Source organism: Mytilus edulis, chromosome 1 (assembly GCF_963676685.1).
Source record: "Mytilus edulis chromosome 1, xbMytEdul2.2, whole genome shotgun sequence".
Taxonomy (NCBI): Eukaryota; Metazoa; Mollusca; class Bivalvia; order Mytilida; family Mytilidae; genus Mytilus; species Mytilus edulis.
The window spans coordinates 27,733,928-27,756,231 of record NC_092344.1 but is presented as its reverse complement, the minus strand read 5'-3'; the positions used below and the strand labels follow the sequence as shown (position 1 = coordinate 27,756,231).

General features: G+C 34.1%; 1 long non-coding RNA gene across 1 annotated transcript; it reads right to left on the bottom strand.

Annotated features, from left to right (window-relative positions):
* Positions 1-3,260: 3,260 nt before the first annotated feature.
* LOC139528904 (uncharacterized) lies at positions 3,261-5,464 on the bottom strand. Its single transcript, XR_011665721.1, has 2 exons — positions 4,574-5,464; positions 3,261-3,586 (listed from the first exon to the last, which is right to left on the bottom strand). It is a non-coding gene; the product is annotated as an uncharacterized lncRNA (long non-coding RNA).
* Between the last annotated feature and the right edge of the window lie 16,840 nt (positions 5,465-22,304).

Genomic DNA, 22,304 nt, shown 5'->3' with positions numbered 1-22,304 from the left:
ATTGTTGCAAAAGGACCTAACCACACATTCAAGAACCCCCAGAACACACCCAAAACCTCGTTCACAGCTACCTGCAAGTTTAATAGGTACCGTTTCTGAGATTTCTGAAAGTTTAATAGGTACTTCTAGTAATATGGCATTGCTGTGTAATAAAAGTTGCATTACTTCTAGTTTGACGACTATGTTGAGGCCCTGCTCCTAGGTCATGATCCAGCGACTTTGAATTAACTAGCATTTTTCAAGTTACTTTTTCTGCTAACAGTAAAGGTAAAGGTAGAGAGCCGTGGTGTAGTGGTTAGTGCATCGGACTACCAACACAAAGGTTCCTGGTTCGATTCCCGTCTGGGATGAAAATTTCAGGGACTGAATTTTCGGCTCTCCCTTGACACCATTTGCGAGTATGGTCTTGAGGAAACGATGCTAGTCCGTCGGAAGGGGACGATAAATGTCTGACCTGTGTTAAGAGAGAGCCATATTTCTTGCACTTTAAAGACACTCTTGTAGATTTCGAAAAAGAGCCGGCTAATGCCGCTACAAAGCAGCACTCGCACCCGCAAAGTGGAAAGGGATTAATATAAGTTGCAAAACTTGTTTCCCAATCCACTATAAATAAATATGTTTAAACTAGGGTAATATGTTTGGGTAGCTGAACCGTGAAGTCATTATGTTAGGTATATCATCCTTCTTTCTGAGTAGTCTGGTCCTACAGACGGATAAATTGTTTTTTTTTGTCGGACTAGTCGTTTTAGGACTAGTCGTTTTAGTCCTAAAGACGGATAAATTGTTTTTTTGTCGGACTAGTCGTTTAAGTCCTACAGACGGATAAATTGTTTTTTTGTCGGACTAGTCGTTTAAGTATACTTAACTTAATGATGACTTACGGTTCAGCTAGCAATCAAGCTAACCAAATACTAGTATATTACCTACGCACTCGACCGTTTTGCTGTTAGTTAGTTTGATAGAAACTACTAATATTTGCTATCAAGTTACAACATCACGGTTTGTACATCTCAATTTTTCAACCAGTTTGAGGCTCTTCCAACGAGATTATAGTCTAGCGACTTTGAATTAATAAGAAATAATCCTGTTCATCAGATTGGTGTTTCTTTCGAAACATATCTTAGTGTCAACAATTTATCTTTAACGTCGAGCTAGAGCTGATGACCAAATATACAATAATTCCAGGCAGAAGTAACAGAGAAAAATGTAACGGACGGAGAAGGTGAATGTAATATAGCCACATTGAGGAAAAAAATACAATATCTTAAAGATTCATAGACTAATACACAAGTTATTGCCCGGGTACCAGAAATTCCTTGTTGTTGACCCCTATTACCTAAAATGTTTGGACAATAACCCCCGAATACAGTCCCATCTGGTTAGTATTATTGTCGAACTGATGTACAATTTAATACAAATCCATACACTTATATACTCAAGTTTGACTACATTGCATTCGCCTTCTCCATCCGCTACCCCCTCCGTCCGCTGCCCCGCAAATATTACCGTTACACTTTTCCATGAAACTTCGGCATGAAATTACTATAGGTCATTGGGTTTTTCACATCCAACCTTTTATGGTAATATTCTTTACAAAGCACAAAATGTCGGCATTAACCTTAAAAGCTATCAAAACCTGTAAACATGACTTTTTCTATAGTACAGTTGTCAGGTAATTATAGATGGCATATTTTGGCTTTGATATTCTTTCACTTATAGGGTCTTTGCATTGGAAATAAACAGTTATGTTCTTAAGCCAGCTTTTGACCTGCTACGGGTTATGTTCTTCTCATATATTTTATGATGGTATGATACTAAACCAAAAACGGGAAGAATTGAGCTTGATATTCATATGGTGAAGACATAATCTTTCAATCATTTTAATTGAGGTCTAGAGCTGGCATGTCAGTAACTGCTAGTAGTCATTTATTAATTTATGTATAATTGTCATTTTATTTTCTGCTCTTTGGTCGGGTTGTTGTCTCTTTGGCATATTCCCCATTTCCATTCTCAGTTTTATCAATAAAGGCAACAGTAGTATACCGCTGTTCAAAACTCATAAATCCAGGGACAAAAAACTAAATCGGGGTAACAAACTAAAACCGAGGGAAACGCATTAAATATAAGAGGAGAACAACGACATAACACCGAAACGTAACACACACAGAAACGGACCAAGCATCAGACAAAACACCACGAGAATAACAAATATAACATGAAAACCAAATACATGAATTAGGGATAGACAAGTACCGTGCCACGTCTGATCTCAATATCTCAAAAATAAGAGAAAACACAAACGACTCAACGTTAAAATGCAACACACACAGAAACGAACAATAATATAACAATGGCCATCTTCCTGACTTGGTACAGGACACTTTTAAAGGGGAATAAAAGTGGTGGGTTGAACCTGGTTATCAAGTTATAGCCTGGGAAACCAAATGTATTCGGACGACTATGCCGACACGGTCGTTACATTAAGTCAATTAATGACTTAAATTGTAAATTCATCCCTTATTGGAGTAATTGTCCTTAACAGATGCTGTTTACCGAATCTTACGTTTTTTTGGGGCAAAAACTGTGATGATTGTAATCATAAAACGGCATGTCACATAGTAAGAGTATTACTAGTAATTCAATTCTTTATTACTTTGAGCAAATGATGCTCATCAGTACAATGTACTTTAAGTATCATATATCACAGCATCATTGATCAAAGATATGCACACATAAAGTTACGGGTCTTATCTTAATAAAAAAAAATACTATTCCGGCTTCTTGTAATTTCAATTGACAAATATCACGAAGATGTCTAAACAATACTTAATTCAGGAAATAAGAAAACAAAATCGAAAGCTTGTAGTCAAGTTCATATGAAGTAAAATTATAATACTGTTGATTTTGGAATTTGGTAAAACTTTAATACAGTCGTTTCGGTGTCGGGTACTTCATGTGTTGTGGTATATAATCTTACTCAATGTCACCAGATGATCTCATTTATGTTCATGTTCTATGTTATTGCATGGAATGTTGCCTCATTGACGCATGCCAAATAATCCGGTTGTCTTTTCATGCTATTAAAAACATTTTTCAAGTTGTATATGTTATATGTATTTGTAGAGAGATTTATTTTAGTAAATTAATAAATAAAACATGTTGTAAAAGTACACAAATATTACTACAATTAGTACATGTTAAAGCTATAATATATACCCCGTAAACTTTGAGTATTTCCATCAACAACAGATTATCGAATATTAAATTATAAATTATGTCTTATTATATCCCTCATTTGTAAATAAAGTGTGGCTCTGTCATAGGGATCCCTTGTTTTTGTCCAGCTATTTTCCTCCATCAATATGTCAGCCAGGTCCAAAATGTCATTGTCACAGTCTGAATCTTCGAAGTCACACTCCTCAGCACAAGCATTTAGTTCGACTTTGTCCAAAGGTAGTGAATAATCCTCGGTGCCTTTCAAAAAAGGTGCCTGGTATAAGACAATTGGACACCCGTATATGTCGCAATGCTTCGATTTGCGAATTCGGTGTGCATTCCATGTTTCAACGACATTTTCAAGCTCTCTCTGAAACAGAAATAACTTGATAAAAGTGGTGTTAAAATGCATTCTCTTCAATTAAAATCTAATTTGTGCAATGGAGACACGTGCAATTAATAGAGACACATCTGGATGTAACTTGATGAAAAAGAAATAAATTACAGAAATAGCAATTGCGGTTTTCATGATCGCCAAAAAATGTATGGTCGTCTTGGTAGTATTTTAAGGCATTTTTGTCTACATGGAACCGTGAAGTAACTGTATTTCTTCTTCACGGACCTACCTGAAATTAAATCAGAATGCATTTATTTTGTTTGTATGACGTTTTTTGATTAATGAAATTAGTCAGATTATTTTCTAATAAGTAGATGTGTCTGTTGTTACGACGCGTCATGCACTTCTTGGATAAATTTCAATGTCATCTAAAATTACAATCATTGATTTCCTTAACTTGTTTGCACACAAGTCACACACAGTCAGACGCCAAAGACTGTCTTAGATATATGTGTTTTTCCTGGCATGGAACCTTTTTTTTCATGCAATTTACGTTTGCCTTTTTTTCTATTCATTTCACAATAACTTTTAAGCCAGTAAATTTAAGCCCGCTCTATATCTTTTTTGTGAGATAAAAAGGGGATTGGGGTAAATTAGAACAATGCTGTTTATAATTTGAGAACTTATAGTTAAATTTAGATTTAGATGGGAATTTTTATTTTGCGATAAGAATCCTTATGAAGTTCCTTTTTAAATGAATCCTGAATAAATGAATTTTTGTTTGTTTCAGAGATAATAGGGTCAAAAGATAATGACAAGGGCCAGTGGTTGCAAATTTTTGGACGAAAAAAAATTGCCAGTTTAAGTCTGTATGATTTTTTTTTTATAAAATATCTCTTTTAAGTTCGTTTTTATACTGAAACATAACATGTTAAAATATATCAAATTAAGCGTTTGGAATAGTTCTTCGTTGTTTCATTTTGATTAAAGATGATATTTATATATCATATTCTATCTTACTCTGATAATATCCATGAAAAAAATATTGTATCAGACTTTTATCGATGAAGTCGCCTGTGAAGTAGCCGTCTTGCTTCATCTGTTCAAAGAATTCCATCCAAAACTGTACACATTCTTTTCTAAGTATTCCCCACCAGCTCTCTATACGTTGATTGTGTTGACTTGTTCCATAGAGAAAAGCTGTTCTGCTTCCAGGACCATTCCTCCTTAAGAATGACTGCATTTCAGCAATATAACTGTTTTCGGTTCCCATGTCTGATCGTATTGAATGTGGTACCCTTTCTAAATAAGTCAAAGCCTCTACATAAAATCCGGCTACAACTCGTGGGTTATTATTGCTTCTACCAACACGTAACCAAATTATAAACCTTGAAAACCCATCTATACATCTAATGACACAAATTCCATACGGTTTTAACTTATCATATGAGTCAGGTGTCATATGTAGTTGGGACCCTTATATCTATAGTGCCTTCTTTTTAGTTTGCGCTTAACTCTCGCAGCAACGCCAGAAGGATCCAATATGCCTAATAGGATTCTTACCATCTCCTTTTGGACAATAAAACCATTTTGTAAGCATCTCGAATGCATCCAACGGTATCCATGAAGACAACCAGATGACTTTAGTTGTTCGAAGATAAACATTGCAACTTGTAAAACATCCGAAAAATTCTTTCGTCTGTACAATCCATACGAAGCTAACCGTCTTTTCAAAGTTCTCATAGATAAAATAACATTATGTCTTTGGGCTAACAAACCAATAATTTCTTCATATTGCAAACCTAGGCTAAAGTAGGTTGAAATAATGATAGCTAAATCATTTGTGGTCATGATTATTTGATCTGACACCTGTAATAAAACTAGAGGCTCTAAAGAGCCTGTGTCGCTCACCTTGGTATATGTGAATATTAAACAAAAGAAACAGATGGATTCATGACAAAATTGTGATGTTTTGGTGATGGTGATGTGTTTGTACATCTTACTTTACTGAACATTCTTGCTGCTTACAATTATCTCTATCTATAATGAACTTGGACCAATGAAAATTGTTACAAATTGACTATAAAGGACATTAACTCCTTAGGGGCTCAATTGACCATTTCAGTCATGTTGACTTATTTGTAAATCTTACTTTGCTGAACATTATTGCTTCTTACAGGTTATCTCTATCAATAATAGTATTCAAGATAATAACCAAAAACAGCAAAATTTCCTTAAAATTACAAATTTAGGGGCAGCAACCCAACAACGGGTTGTCCGATTCATCTGGTAATTTAAGGCCAGATAGATCTTGACCTAATATACAATTTTACCCTAGTTAGATTTGCTCTAAATGCTTTGGTTTTTGAGTTATAAGCCAAAAACTGCATTTTACCCCTATGTTCTATTTTTAGCTGTGGCGGCCATTTTGGTTAAATGGCCGGATCATCGGACACATTTTCCAAACTAGATACCTTAATGATGATTGTGGACAAGTTTGGATTAATTTGGTCCATTAGTTTCAGAGAAGATTTTTGTAAAAGATTACTAAGATTTAAGAAAAATGGTTAAGATTGACTATAAATGGTAATAACTCCTAAAGAGGTCAACTGACCATTTCGGTCATGTTGATTTATTTGTAAATTTTACTTTGCTGAACATTATTGCTGTCTACAGTTTATCTTTATCTATAATAATATTCAAAATAATAACCAAAAACAGTAAAATTTCCATAAAATTACCAATTCAGGGGCAGCAACCCAACAACGGGTTGTCCGATTCATCTGAAAATTTCAGAGCAGATAGATCTTGACCTGATGAACGATTTAACCCCGTTAGATTTGCTCTAAATGCTTAAAGTTTGGGTTTTGAGTTATAAGCCAAAAACTGCATTTTACCCCTATGTGGTCATGATTATTTGATCTGACACCTGTAATAAAATAAGTTATTTAAAATGTGACTACTTCATTGAAAAGATTTGTAAACTAGTATTACTATCGAGCATCGTGGGTCGAATGTTAATCCTAAATTAGTATAATTAATTACAGTGACTAATGACTGGCGATAATTATCGCTAAAGAAATGAAAATAAGGTTTTCATCTTTGATGTGTCGTCTTAGTAATAATGACGTTACGCATGATATTGGTGTCATTTTTGGTAACGTCGTATGTGTACTTTATTGACGTGATGTTTTATTGCCTTCCAGTTTTTAAACACATTGTTTTTGTGAATAAAAGGAGGTAAGGGTTTACACCATGTTCTCTGTGGAACAAAAGAAATTATGGGGTATACGTAGTGTGTTCTATGAACGAAAAAAGATGTTGGATATTCAGTAAATGGGCATAAGGATTTGTCGCCTACGATTTGTTGTTATATATTTCATGTAAATCTACGTTTTTTTCATAAAAATTATTCAGAGACTATTTCATGTTGGGGGTTTTAATCAAAATTGGTACCAATAGAAGCAGAACTCTGAGACTCGTAGTTTTGTTTGGTAAATTATTTGTTGTGAAGCGTTAATTATCAATTTCCGATGATACACACAAAATTGATTTTCATCCTAAAAGTTTATATTCCAACAATCTTAATTTGAAATAAAAGTAACTAAAGAAAAATTATGACCAAAAAAAAAAATATTCTGCGTCCTTCCACACATGGTTGGTAAATGTCGTCAAAATGTATAGTTTTGCATAAAATTGTAATGATTAAATGCTTTAACCGAAAATTAATTGATTGAGAGTTGGTGATTTACGCAATTTCAGCAGTCTACTATATAAGAAGCATATGTTTATTTCTATCCAATGGGCCCACAAAAGCATATATCATGTACAATAAAAGACATTATTTAAGACACCAACAGAAAAAAAGAAAAGAATTGCGTCCAAAATTAGTTTTATTTGCAGAGGAGGTCGCAGTGCACAGAGAAAGCAACCGATCTTCGACTGGAAACCGTCACTTCCTAGTAAATAAGGTTCATCGAATTTACAACCTCGATGTTGACACCTAGTGATCAGTGTAAATATACTTCTTAGATCGCTCGGAAAACAAGGCCTCGGAAATTCTTTAAATAGTAGAAATTAACCAAAGAATTACAACTATTACAGATCACAGTATGGCTCTCAACAATGAGCAAACTTGATTCCGCACAGTAAGCTAAAAAAAGGCCCCGAAATAAAATCGAGAAAAGTAACGGCCTGATTTAAATACATATCAATAAACGGGGAAAAAATGATATACAGCAACAAACGACAGCCACTGAATTTACAGGCTCCTGACTTGGGACAGGCACATAAAGAATGAGGCAAAGTTAGTTTGCCGGCGCCAAATCCTCCCCTTACCTGAAAGTGAAACAGTACAACACATACCCTCGCACATTCAAAACTAGTATAATTTTCTTCTTTAGTTTAATTCAATGTGTCTCAAGTCGGATATTTTCTTGTCAAATAGATATAGTCGACTTTGCAATGATTTAGGTTTCATTTGTAGTTACTTAGATCGATAATTTGACAATTAGGCAAGTAGAGTTTGGTGTTGTCTCACGAAATTTGTTCATTCGTTCAACTCGTAAAATATTGCTGTTTGATTTTTAAAAAAAAACCAATAACGAACAAAAAGACTTCACCGATGTTTACTGGGTATGTACCGTAAGATAATACATATACGTGTACTTATTTCAATTAAGAAACGTGAAATAAAATATATGGCAACGTATGGAATGTATCATTTATAATGATTTATTTTTGTAATTTAAATGTCATTTGTTGCAGATATATATATATAAAAATCTTCGAATTTGATTTATTGCTGTTGTGCCGAAGTTTGCGTTAATTCCTAAAACGATCAATATTCTAATTGATACGAATATTATTCAAGATATATTTAAATTTCCTCTTTGGTCTCCGGAAGATTTGTGTAAATATGTTAAATATTTGTTGTTGAGTTGCTGTCTCATTGAAATGTACTCAAATCAGATTTTATTGAAATATTATGGTATATTTAAAAGAGAAACGCATTTCAACGAGGTGAAATCAAATATAAATTATAATTTTTTTTTACTCTTTTTTGAAGATAAGTAACAACTTGTCCTTAATAATTCTAAGAAAAAATGAAAACGCTTTCATTGTGACATTTTGGTAGACACCCTTTCAACGCATCGAAATTCGATACTAATCGATAAAGATATTATTTTAAGAATTTATCATGCTGGCTTCATTTCTCCGATCTTTAATGCAAAACACATTATTTTTCGGTGTTTTCTAGAACTAACACCGGAATTTCTAACGTAAAACGTTGGTGAAAATTGTTTGTGACGGGAGACCTTTGAGGTTAATATACCAAATATTTTTTTTTGTTTTAATGCTATAAATGAGATTACTGTCCAAATAAATGCCGTTCAAATGTAATAGATTAGGAGGCATGTTATATTTCATGACTTGATGAAAAATTTTGCACATTTTTAATCAATATTGATAATTGCTTTATAGAACAAGTTTTTTTTAAACGTTATTGTGACAGTGTACTTTGGGCTAGATTTTTGGTAATGATGTCGAAGTTTTCAATGGTTTGCTCATTTATACATTGGATTTCTTTGCTTTCATAGAATTTTCCAAACTTGTTTTACAAAAGGATTATGCGCTATCATAAATTTGAGAATATAATCTTCTCGCTATAAATGCATTTTAAACTGTTGTGCCGTAAGGGAGTTATATTTGTCCTTGGTGTCTACAGTTAAATGACTTCTTTCAAGACCTACTCGGTCCACAAATTGCGTTATTTACGTTTTAATCACATATCACCCCAAAGCCCTAACGCTCTTCTTCCCAATGGTGTAGCAATATTATATTTTATATACCTTAAAGTACCCCAATAAAGAAGGAATACTCGAAGAACAACAGTATGATGTTACCCGTCTACACGAAAAATACAAGATTTTTCTTGTTAGCATTAGGTAAACAGATTGACAAAACTGAATAAAAACCGATCAGCTATTTGTAACTTAATTTTTGTAGTGCTTTAAACAACAATTACACAAAATAACACTTGATCTCTTTTATATTTTTCTTGTTTAAGGCCAACTTTTAGTGTCGGGTACGTGAAATCTGAAAACGTCACCAACATTGTGCGTAACATCAATCTATTTGTTACAGGTGTGGACCCCCTGTTTTGAACGATCAATGCATTTGAATAAGGACATATAGCTGGAACCCCCCTTTTTAAAATGTCTGGATCCGCCCCTAGGATTAAATTTTGTATTAACGCCAGACGGCCGTTTCGTCTAAATTATGGCTAGTTTATACGGCCATAACTAAGGCCATAAACATATTATTGACTAGTTTTCACAGTGTAGATACTATTCTGTACGCTATCCGGAAGTCGCGATTTTCGAAGCGATAATTTCCAACTGACTAACAGAACGGTTTTGCCTACGGTGACTTTTCTCATCATTTGTTTACTCCTATATCTATAAAGTCTTTTGAAGGTCTTCAAGGTATGTATAGCATCATAAAAATGAGTAACTGTAACAAAAACATGCATTAGAACATAAAATATACGTGTGCATCACACCAACTTGATAGAAAAAAGTGAAATCGATGGACAATTTTGCTCTCGTAGTACAAAGCAAATAATCTTTAATTGCAAATATTTGCATCAGTTTACAGTTAAATATATGCTGTTTCAATATTCTTTTCGTATTTAAGTAGAATATTCGTATTTCCCCTAAAAAATATGTTTTCCTTGAGGATCCCAAAATATATTACTGTACGATCAGTCTAGAACTGACTGTATTCTAGAAGCGATTTCAGATTTTTTGACTGTATGACCAGTCATGATTTTAAAAAAAACCAACAACGGCAATTTGAGGGTACTATACGTGTCTATGTGATATTATGAACTGTCCAGGGAACTATAACGTATAATTTTTTTCATCAGACAATACAAATATATTTCTGATGATTTTTGCAGACGGCAAAATAATTGTTTTTTGTTCCGTCAGTCTTATTTAAAATCAAATGCCTAAAAAGCAATACATGGTTCGCTTGTGGACTTTGTAATAGTATATTGTTGCAGTTATCTGTTTAGCTATTACATTTTTAAAGGCTATTTACACCGTCCGACGTTGAGGGGGATAATTCATGTGATATACTGTAATTTGGGTAAGTTTACAGAAATGATTACATGTATCAATAACGAATGAATTTAAAATGAAACGGATTTTATCAGTTTACTTAAAGCAATTTCTGGGTTAATCCATATATGTCATTGTATTGATTGCATTTATTAATTGCGTGGCAACTTGTGAAAATGATAATACTTAGCTTATACACTTTTACCCTTTTTAACAGAATTTTCCACAGAAAAATCGGTAAGTATGTTGAAGGTTGGTGCGACAATTAAAACGGTTAAACCCGCTATACTAAAATTTTAAAATAAATTGGAACTTGGATTGAGAATTGTCTCATACCGCATCTTCTTATTTATATTATTTTGGAGATGTTAGAATGCTGCCAAACATTGTCCATGCCCTTTACTCATGAACCGTTTAATCAAAGCTTTTAATAATATTAATTTGTCGTTACTGATGCCAAAATGGAGATCAATTTGATATATTGACGATTTTTACTGTTTCTGATCATGAGGTATGCTTCTTGAAAGATTTAAAAATGGTGTTTCCAGTCGTGTCCATGCGTTAACTCGTGAATCGTTCAATCATTCAACTTTTCAAACTTTAATATGTTGTTACTGATGATAACACGGAGGTCAGGTATGATATTGATGATTTTCACATTCACCGTTCAAGAAAGATGGTTCTTGAAAGATTGAAAAATGCAAGATATAAATAAATTTAAAAAAATCTGGATTGCTTCTTCTGAAAGGCTCTTGTTTTGATTTTCCTTGGGAGTCAGCCATGTTTTTTTATCTTCATTTTTCATTTACATCTGCCCCATTATAGAACCCTTAAGAAAAACTTTGGGATGGGGTGAACGGGAGGCAACCATTAATATCTAGTCCACTGACTTTGTTATTTGAAAATTGTTTATGAAATGTACATGTTAAATTCAAATCAATATAAATACTGTAATGCATTCAAGTAAACGAAAGAAATTTTTTTTTCAGGATAATCCAATTTCAAGTTTTCATGATTCGAAAGAATTAAAGTTGAAAGTTGCAACACGTGTTTCTCCGTCTATTACAGATGTCCGAACAAAAACCTTTAAACTGATACCTGCTGAAATTAAGGAAGCTCGCTTGTCATGTTTTCAAAATTTGGTAACGCGCGTTATTCAGTGTGCACCATATTTTTTATGTTATTTCTTCATAGACAGAAAAATATTACAGTCATTCCTTAAATAGTTTTTGGGGACATAAACTTGTTAATGATAAAGCTATATGAAAAGTCAAGAGAGAACATTTTCCGGCAAAAAGGACAAGGTATGATAAGCTATTGCAACTGGCCCCCTATTTTTCCCAAAATTAAAATGAGTATAACCTGTTCATAATCACATTATTTTAAAAGCGCATTATCAAATCTTTCAAAAAATCAAAAGAACTGTCATGATAATGTGTGTTAAAATGATTAAATGCCTCGCTCTATTCCTCTTAATTCGTGAATTTAATCGAAATCGTGGTTTTTGTTACCCTTCCAGCACAATTTTAACTATGAGCGGACGCGAGTACCACGACGATATTTGTGTGTGTTGTTTGTTTGACACATATGATTAACTGTTTTCAATATAATCGTGGTACTCGCGTCCGCTCATAGTTAAAAAATTACATTTCCTCCCCAAAAATATGCCTTGTTGACGGATGATAGAAGTATATAAACCAAGGACCGGATCGGACTATCATTTCCGAATCTGCATTCTTAAAGCTGAACCTACGGAGCTGGAAACAAAATTAATTTTTACCGACGAAATGGGATAGGAATAGTTTGTGTGTTTAGTGGTAAGTATTCATTCATGGTTTTATTTAAGAAAATGGTTAAATATTATGAACGGAGGATATATAAATCACTTTTTTCAAAGGTTTCAAGTAAAACGAGCATCCAAATACCGATATTTTTTCTTGTGCATTCTTTTATCCCCTTTTCTAATGCCCGCGTCACACTGTCCCGATTTTTATATACGATGGACACCCGAATGCGAAAATTGTAAGTTCGTACGAAGTTGGTCCCGATCTCGTTAAAATATCAAAAAGTGACCAAAGCAAGTACGATGAATAACGAAGTCTATACGATGGTGCCGAAATTATATACGATAGCAAGAGATGGACATACGAAGGTTAACCGAAGACGGGTATTTAAGCTTCATATCTCAGTTGAAGGCTACACGATGGATTACGAAGGCTACACGATAGATTACGATGATGGCGCGATGGCCATACGATGTCTAAAAGACGTCGTGTACAGCTTACGATGCATTTAAATTATAGGCGGGAAATCTGTCTTTTTGTCTAATTCTTATAAAACTTAGTTTATTATCCCCTCGCCTACTACATGTAAGTTGCGTGTAGATAAAATTGTTATGGACACTCTAGAACCAAAATGCTCAAAACTTGGTATGGTGTTACTCGTTAAGAATATCTTAAGCGCTATTGACTTTAAAGTTCAAAGGTCAAGGTCACAGTGGCAGTTGTAATACAAGGTAATATCACCCTTGTGGACACTCTAAAACCAATATGCTTCAAAAGATTTTAACCACATTTGGTATATTGTTCCTCCTTGTAATGATCTGACATTTTTTACGTTCAAGGCCAAAGGTCAAGGTCATGCAGATGGACTTGTTTTTTCTCCTTAAAATAGCATAATACACAGGAAATTGGTTGCTCATTTTTTTACCTGCTGGTTCTTAAGACAATATTAAAGTTTTTTCCAGTTACTGATTGTTTTGGTTGATTTCTAAGAAAATAGTTTATGTATCAAATATGCATATTCAATTTACCATTTTCTGCATGTGTCATATACAAATATAGTGTCCATATTTGTCCTCAATACGTTACATACGAGGTGGTGCCACGCTCGGCATTGCCTTGTTTGAACTGTAAAATGTGTGCACTAGTCTGAATAATCACCCATAATTATGCCCATGTTAACTGATCTATCTAAAAGGTAAGGTAATGGGTTCGTTGATCCCTTTTGTTCAAAAAGAGCTCTTTCCAGGAGAATATCATAATAATATAGACAAAAGGAAGGATGTGGGGAAAGCAACAAATGCGGCAAAATATAAAATACTAGAACACACCCGTGATATCGCGGGTCTGTGACTGAATTAAAGAATATAACTAAAAAATTACTATGCGTAAGCCTTATTTTAGTATTGGTACTGTCATCTGATAAAGTCATGCCGATTATAAGGTGCACAGTTTTCTCTGCTTTCAACATCTTTCTGTTTGAACCCGTCGACCTGGAACTTATCAATTATTGGTACTATTATTTATTTGGAAAACAAAATGGCCTGGAAAGGAGTATTTTTTAATCAACAGCATTGTCCTTTATGAGTTATAAATAAAGTTGAATTCTTTGATTCGCTGTTTGACGCCAATCCGGCTAACGAATTGAAAACTGTACATGCTGTACCTATACGGCTTATTTTAAGTCCAGATTTTTATTATTCGTATTGTCATCTTAGAAAGTCATACTGATTAAAATACTACAATCGGGAACAATGTGACAATGATTGAATTTAGTTGTGTCAACCCTGTGAGTACGACCCGTGTATATAGCAAAATCTTAAATACAGCGTTTGGTGGTGCGCCTGTCAGATGCGGAACGTACAGATAAGTTAAAATAGGTAACAGGTGAATATACTATTGGTATCGGTATCGGATTCGACCCGGAACTTCTTAATTATTGGCAATATTAATTATGTGGAAAACAAAGGGGTCTGGAGTGGTGTAATTTTTAATCAACAGCATTGTACTATATTAGTTATATATAAATTTGAATTCTTTGATTCATCGTTTTTACGTGATGACGGCTGACAAATTGGACCTCGTAATTTTAGTATTATAGATAGAAAACAAAATGTTTATGGAGTTAACATTCGTGGGACAACAACTCAGACGATACATAAAAAATCAGAATAATGAAGAAAAAGTTTGTTTCCCTATATACGTGTGCCAGCAGTGTTGGTGTACGAGGCGCGTTTATGATTTTCGTTATGTTACTTGATATGAAAAATTGACAAAAAATAATATTTTACTTGTTAAAGTAAATCCTAAGCCTGTAATAGCTGCTCTTCTTGTTCCATTTGAATCAATAGGAAAACGCTGTCGCCTTTCTTGTTCTCATAGAATCATATGATATAAGCTCCATGCTTTGTGAACGTCTTTCTTAACTGTCGTATTAAACTGTCCAGTGCATATCGCGCATGGCACTTTAAATGTATTTTAGCGCGAAAATTAACTTACATTTAGCTGGATTTATTGCCGTCGTAGTTCGATCTTGTCTCCTTCGTACTTTTATTCGATGGCAAAACGACGGGATTCATTCGTGTAGACATCGTAATGTCAAAACTGCCCGATGGAAACGATGGAAACACGAATGCAATACGATGTTCAAAGATGCATTCCCGGTGACATTACGATGGTGAGGATGGTGATACGAACTCAATACGAACCCTCAACATCGGACGCACCTTCGGGGATTTTTTAACATGTTAAAAAATTTAGAATCCTTCCCGAAGTTGTCCCCGAAGGCTAGAAAAAGTGGCCGATGGTTCTACGATGGTTAAAGATGGCACTACGAATAGCCCGATCTGGATACGATCAGTCCCGATTTTGAACATTTCTATAATCGTGTTGCCATCGGCGTAAAAATCGGGACAGTGTGACGCGGGCATAATTAAATGTCAAAGTTTGTGGGACAAGGACTGTTTGTTATTCCTGTTAATTAACGTTCAAGCTATGTTTTATTAGAAATGAAGTTCCGAAACATGTACCCAGCCGGCCGCCCTCCACTCAAACGACAATTGAGAAAAAAAAACCACCACATATCGAATATTCGGGTCATCTTCAGAGAGAGACAGTATAAATTTATCTGAAGTTATTTGAGATTTATAGATTTAATCGAAGTTCATGTACAGTTCTTTAGAAAACAAAGGGTGGAAATAGAAAAAAGACGACCGAGTTTAATGTAGCAGACGATTTTCAACGGCTAATATATCGAAACAAGCACGGTGACCTATATATTTTTTTGCTCTTTGGATTCCTATATTAATCCCCTATCAATATAAACTAGTGCTTTGAAAAGTTAATTACTATGAAACTGAGAAGCGAACTCCCTTAAGAAGGACAATACAATCACAATTCCACAATGTGAAGCACTCACTTAATGTATGTAATATTTCTTCGGAACTGTTGTCACCTGTTAAGAAGAAATGTGGAACAGAAGTACAATAGAGTATCAAAGAGACAGCTCTAAATCCAAAACAAATTGAAGGAACTGTGGTCAATTATAGGCTCCAGTACGGCCTCGAATGTGTGTAAATACATGCATCTTTATATAACAATTAAATCTGTGTGTTTGTACAATTTTAAGTATAACGGAGGACATTTCTGAAACTTATATATAAAACAAACCTACTTTTTATTTTAGCAACATTTAAACATCCTTATACTTCATGTAGTAAGTCGAGTACATCCTATCCAGCTAAAACATGTTTCATAAGTTTTTAGGATGTGAATTTATTGAAATATATTTGTGTTATTTAGAAAAATGCCACCTTCTAATGTATCGTATATAATTTTGAAATCACCACTAAAATACAGTGAAATAAAGACTGATCATACAGTTTCAAAATATACAAGCGAGACTGATCGTACAGTGAGAAATTCAAACAAGTGTAAATTTCTTATTTCTGGCTTCAAAGATCTGGTTGAAACTTTTACTCCCACTTGAAATCTACTTCATTAAGTTAATTAAGTCTGGTTCATAAATTAATTTGTACACTAAGACGGTAAAAATCTTGTTTTTAGGTTCACCGACTGATTTTCCTTAGTGATGCACTTGAAAATCTCTTGATTAAGGCAACGATACGAATAATGAATGTGCTGAATTTATTTCTAATTCATTTGAGAATATTGATGTCAGCTGATTTAATCATTAAGCAATGTTCAGATGATCAACTTTTCGTTTAATTCAGTATATCCATCAAAGAGGTAGGGACAATTTGTCGGCAATTTGTTTCATTCGATAAGATAGGTAAATAATGTTTTAAATAGCCCGATAGATGCTATTTATAGTACATAAAAATACGTCACATCATTTATTTTCATACCTTGAACAGGTATTCCTACAAAAACAAGGCCATGACTATTGATTTTTTAATATTGATTTTATTTTATTATTAACATCCTTTATGCAAGGTGCCATACCATGTAACTTCTCAAGGAGCCAAATGATATCGAACTAGTTCAAATCGTGATTTTCTCATTCTGAATATGTATATCTGTTACACAGTATTTGTCCTGGTCTTTTAAGGTTTTATCGTCTATAAGATTAGACAAGAAAATGCATGTGCATGTATATATTTTAACCGCAGAACATCTTACATCAGTTAGTCATAGATCACCCTGTGTTACTACTTCATGTTGTATTGCCTTTTCTGTAATTTTAACAAATCGGCCCTTCGTTGTGATACAGATGCAACAGCTTCTTGATGTTTTACCTACAATCACGATTTGTAGTGTAATTGATTTGTTCTGTTATGTTGTTTTATTTTTCTGATGAGTTATGTACCCGTGTATAGACGGTGGTAAAAATTTCAGTACTAGTATCTATACAGTTTGTGATTTGGCGACAAAATTGTTGTTGACTGCATTTGTTACATATAATACCATGTTCAAAAAAGGTTTCGATGAAATGTGTTTTGTTGTTATGAAAATTGTATAAAATGACCTTATTTTAAGTTATGTGTATATTACACCCGCAACATGTAGGCTTAATTTCTATAGAATTAATTCTCGTGTTATTGGTTATGTACAGGCACCTACATCAGTTTGACGGCAGTTGTCCCTTGGATATAGGTAATAACGTAAACACATGAATAGAAAGTAATTCAAGAGTATGGACAGTCATAGGATTGCACACAATAAGTGATACATTGTTTTTTCTTTGATACACGTAAAATTATTTATTAGTACACTAACTGAATAGTCAAAATGAACCAAAATGACTCTATGAATCAAGCAAACAACCGAAAAAATATGATAGAAACTTTAAAATTTAATATAACAACACAAAACGAACGAACGAACAGACGGACGGACGAACGAACGAACGGACGCACAGACCAGAAAACATAATGCCCCTCTGCTATCGTAGGTGGGGCATAAAAATGCAAAAGTTCTGAGCGAGGTTCGAACCCTTTCTTCAAAACCGTCATTTATTAGTAGTTCTGTGCTCTACTGGTGGAGCTACGGCGATTCTTATCATTATGACTCTTATTTAGAAACTATATTGGTACAATTTATCGATGTTACAATTTTTTCTTTAAAAAGTTGTTTTTTATGTAATAAGGACACACTAAACCAATTTCATTTTTGAAGTAAAAAGTAGTATGAGTAACAACAGTCATAAAAAGCATAACTTTTCTTTGGTTTGAAATGTCCTTCTTGGGGGATTCCCTGTTTTTTCCACATAAAAACACCCGAAAATCCGGATATTGGACTTTCATCCTTTTTTAGGGTTAAATTAACTATTGATCACACATATCATACTATATGTAAATCGAGATATTGATCAAAAAGCATTTTTATTTTTGGTTTTTATAGGAAATTTTACTCTGTTGGCACTTTTTGAAATTGGCCCTTCTGTGAAAAAAATCCTCGGCATATTGGCCCTACCTCTTTAAAATGTGATCAAAAAAGTTCTCGCTTCGAAAATCGCGACTTCCGGATAGCGTACAGAATAGTATCTACACTGTGGTTTTGGTACTCGATGAACATCGTTTTCAATATCCTCTCAGTGACGTCGATGGTAATAAGATATATCGCCTATCTAGTGCACCAAAAAGTTAAATGTTTATATGACATTGTATCAAGTTAAACAACAAATGAGGAACGGTGTAATATAATACCCGTAGCCCATTCACAACACCATAATTTACACGACAGAAATAAAATAACTTGAGTGTCAGTGCATTAAAACAAACTTAGTGTACCCCGGGGGCCGTCTTACGAACAAATAACCCATTTACATTGGAATTCATAAAAAAGGAATAAGAAATATAAGTGTCTTATTGAATAGTAACTTCGGTTTGACCACTGTCCCTAATTACTTTTCTCTGAATAAATACAGTCAGTAAAATTCTACCTATGTTAAAAAATTACCTTAATTTATAGAATGTTTGTCCGGCAGGATCGTATTGGCCTTCCATAAGGCATAATGTGCCCATGCTATGAACACGTGTTACTATTGAACACAATATACTAACTCGAGCGCACAAGTCGGTAACTCGTGCGCTCAAGTTGTGTAACTTGTTCGCACAAGATAGTAACTTGTGCGCACAATATAATAACTCGTGCGCGCAAGTTTGTAACTCGTGCGCACAAGTTATGTAACTTGTGCGCACAAGATAGTAACTCGTGCGCGCAAGTTTGTAACTCGTGCGCGCAAGTTATGTCACTTGTGCGCACAAGATAGTAAATTGTGCGCGCAAGTTGTAATTATTTTTTTGCGTGGCACTCCAGTGCTTCCGTACTATATTCGCAACTCCATGGTGGCAACTCTTCACAGTTTTGTATTTTATTAAACACTCTTGCATGAATTGACATTGGAAGATCGTGGAAAGGTTTCAACATGCCTGTCACTAAGAAAAGTTAACCCACTGCTACTTGTTTAAAATCTAAAAATAAATCAATGTGCATAACGTATTTCATCGACATAAAGTTGTCTCAGGCCAATACAATTTCTATATATATTCCACGGATGCCTTTACTCTTCCCCGGGCATTTTTTCTTCCCCCGGACACTTTTTCTCTTTCCCGGGCGCTCCCGGGCGCGTTTTAGTAGGACCCGTTTTGTTGCATCATTTCAAAGCCTCAAATGTCTTAACACGCGGCTGTGTCTTTTCTGTGTTAGACATGAAGAGATAATTTTGTTAGGTTTGAGCTGACAAAAGTGCTCTAGCAGTTCGTAGTTCTATATCCGAATGTTGACCTCGAGTTACATAATAAGATACTCGAGAAGGGGGGCACTTCCTATGTAATTAGTGGTAGGGATGAGCGTCTTGAATAGGTCACTATTTCATACTCAATGATGTATGAAAAGGGTGAGAAATTCAGATTAAATATATGATGATCACTTGACAATGCTTGATTAAATCATAAGTATCTGAAACTATCAGGTGTCAGTATTTAGTTTTGATGGTACGTACTGAAACCCGGACCGGACCGGACTCCGGACCCGGACTTTGGTATGAAACCCGGACCCGGACCCGGACCGGACGCCGGACCCGGACTAAATGCCGGACCCCGCGGACTGGGTAATAATTATGAATTTTCTTAGAATCACCTTTTCTTTTTTTAATCAGTAGAAGGAAGATATTTTTTTGAAAACTGTAACACAGTACATTATAATAATAAGATAATCAAATTTTGCTCTTACTCTTGTATAGTCTAGAAGAGAAGAGAAGTATGCAAGTTAGCCTTGCAATGATTCTGTATCTTCAATTTACAGTTGTGCAATTACTTTAAAAAAAATCATACATACAGTATGAATGTTTACAAATGACTTTAAAAAACATGGAAATATTTTTTTATAAATTATAGGGAGAAAGTGGATTTTCTTAGAATTATTTTTTCCGTTTTTTATTAAAATTATTCAGAAGGAAGTTAATTTTGGCAGAAATAAACAAGATGCATTACATGTATAATAATTATGAAAATTAATCAGACCTGTATAACCGGCCCCATATACTGATATATACCGTGACAGTAGTTTATATGGGCAGCAGTGACGCGATGCATGAACACGCATTACGTAATTGTGTACTATATGTGTTTTAAAGTCCGACAGGAAATCACTAGAATACCTGGTCATGTCACCTCACAATAACTCTGGCAATAATTCCGTTAGTCATACTGATAATCAAATTAGGGAAGGACCGAATCATAAACAAATGTATTACATAAAAGTGTTATGAACAAAATGATATTTTGAAAACTGTTGAACTTTGAAATGATTTAAAAAATAATCTGATTTATAATCCCATACATGTATTTGAATCATAAACTTAGAAAAAAAACCCAGTTTAAAACGACTGACTATAGTTGGCAGTTGTCCTTTTGTGACAGTTAATGTTTTTCAAGGGTATCATTTGCGCCATTTTTTCTTTCAAATATATCACCAGTTTACTTGTGACACATTTGTATCATACATAATAACGATAGACAAATATTTGATGATAGTGCATTGGTTTCACCATCCGTAAGTGCTAAAATCCCATCTACCGAAAGACGTACAACTAATGGAGCAGAGGCATTCTACAATAATTACAATGAACTGTTTATGGATCCCATCCGTCAATATTTGTGTTTTTTTTACAAAATAGGCAAGCGACAAGCTACTACATATATTAAATTGCGAAATACTTATGCAGCAGCAGTATTAAACAGTCAGGATTCTACTTCGTCAAAATTATCTCCCCATTACGCCAGTTCATTTTCACAATCGTAGAAATTGAAGTCATTGTAGGGATGACGCACTACCAATTTTGCTCTTGGAAACCGATAAATTTATCCACATTGCACCATTACGATCCTTATATGTCAGTTGTATTTTAAAAGACAAATGTATCAACTAGCTAATGAGCATCAGTTAATGATCTAGTCTGCATTGATTCAACTTAAAACTATTGTCTGATCGGTTGTCAGGTGGAATTTTCGAAAATTCATAAACATTTAAAAAAATTCTAATTTAATATTTCGTGGAAGGGCAGACTAGATTTTTTTAGTGGTTGAAGACTATACCCTAGTTATCACACACGAAGATATGCATTTTCATCATCCAACTTGAAAGACTGTCGTCAAGTACTTTCAGTAAAAAAATAGCTATTCGAACACACCTACTCTGTTTTTGTGATTCATTAGTGAGTATATCACTTGACCCATATATTTCATCTTTTAGTACTGTGATTTTTTTTATGTTATAAAGTCAACCTGTAGCTTTGATATATAAAAATGATAGAATCTGAAGCGAGACGATGTACATGTATGAGATATTCTTGCTTTGTACGATATCAAGACAAAATATTCAACTCAAACACGCCCTAACATAAAAAGGTGCACTCGATTTTCTCTTTTCGATACACTTGTTACCCATTTTTTTGATTTTTTTCTTGAATCACACAATGGAAGGGCAGACACGAAAATTACTGAACTAATAGATTGATATGTTTTCCGTCCGCGGTAATTTTATTTTAAAAATCGGAGATTATGCATTTTCTACATCCAACTTGAAAGATACCCATGTCGTCGACTTGATATCTAATTGTTCTGCTCAACTATGTACTAAATAAATTGAAAACCTATGCAAATGGTGTTTTTAAAATAAAACACTTCGTAATTGAGAAGAAAATTGTAATTTTGTTTGTTTCTATTAACTTTTAAAAAATGTGTCATTATAGTAAACATTACAGTAAACATTTCTCGCCTTCTCTAACAAAGAGCTTCGATTCTTTTGTTCTATTTCAACCGGGTTTCCGACTGAGTAAGAAGTAAACATGTTTCAGAGTAAATGGGGAATGTGTCCATG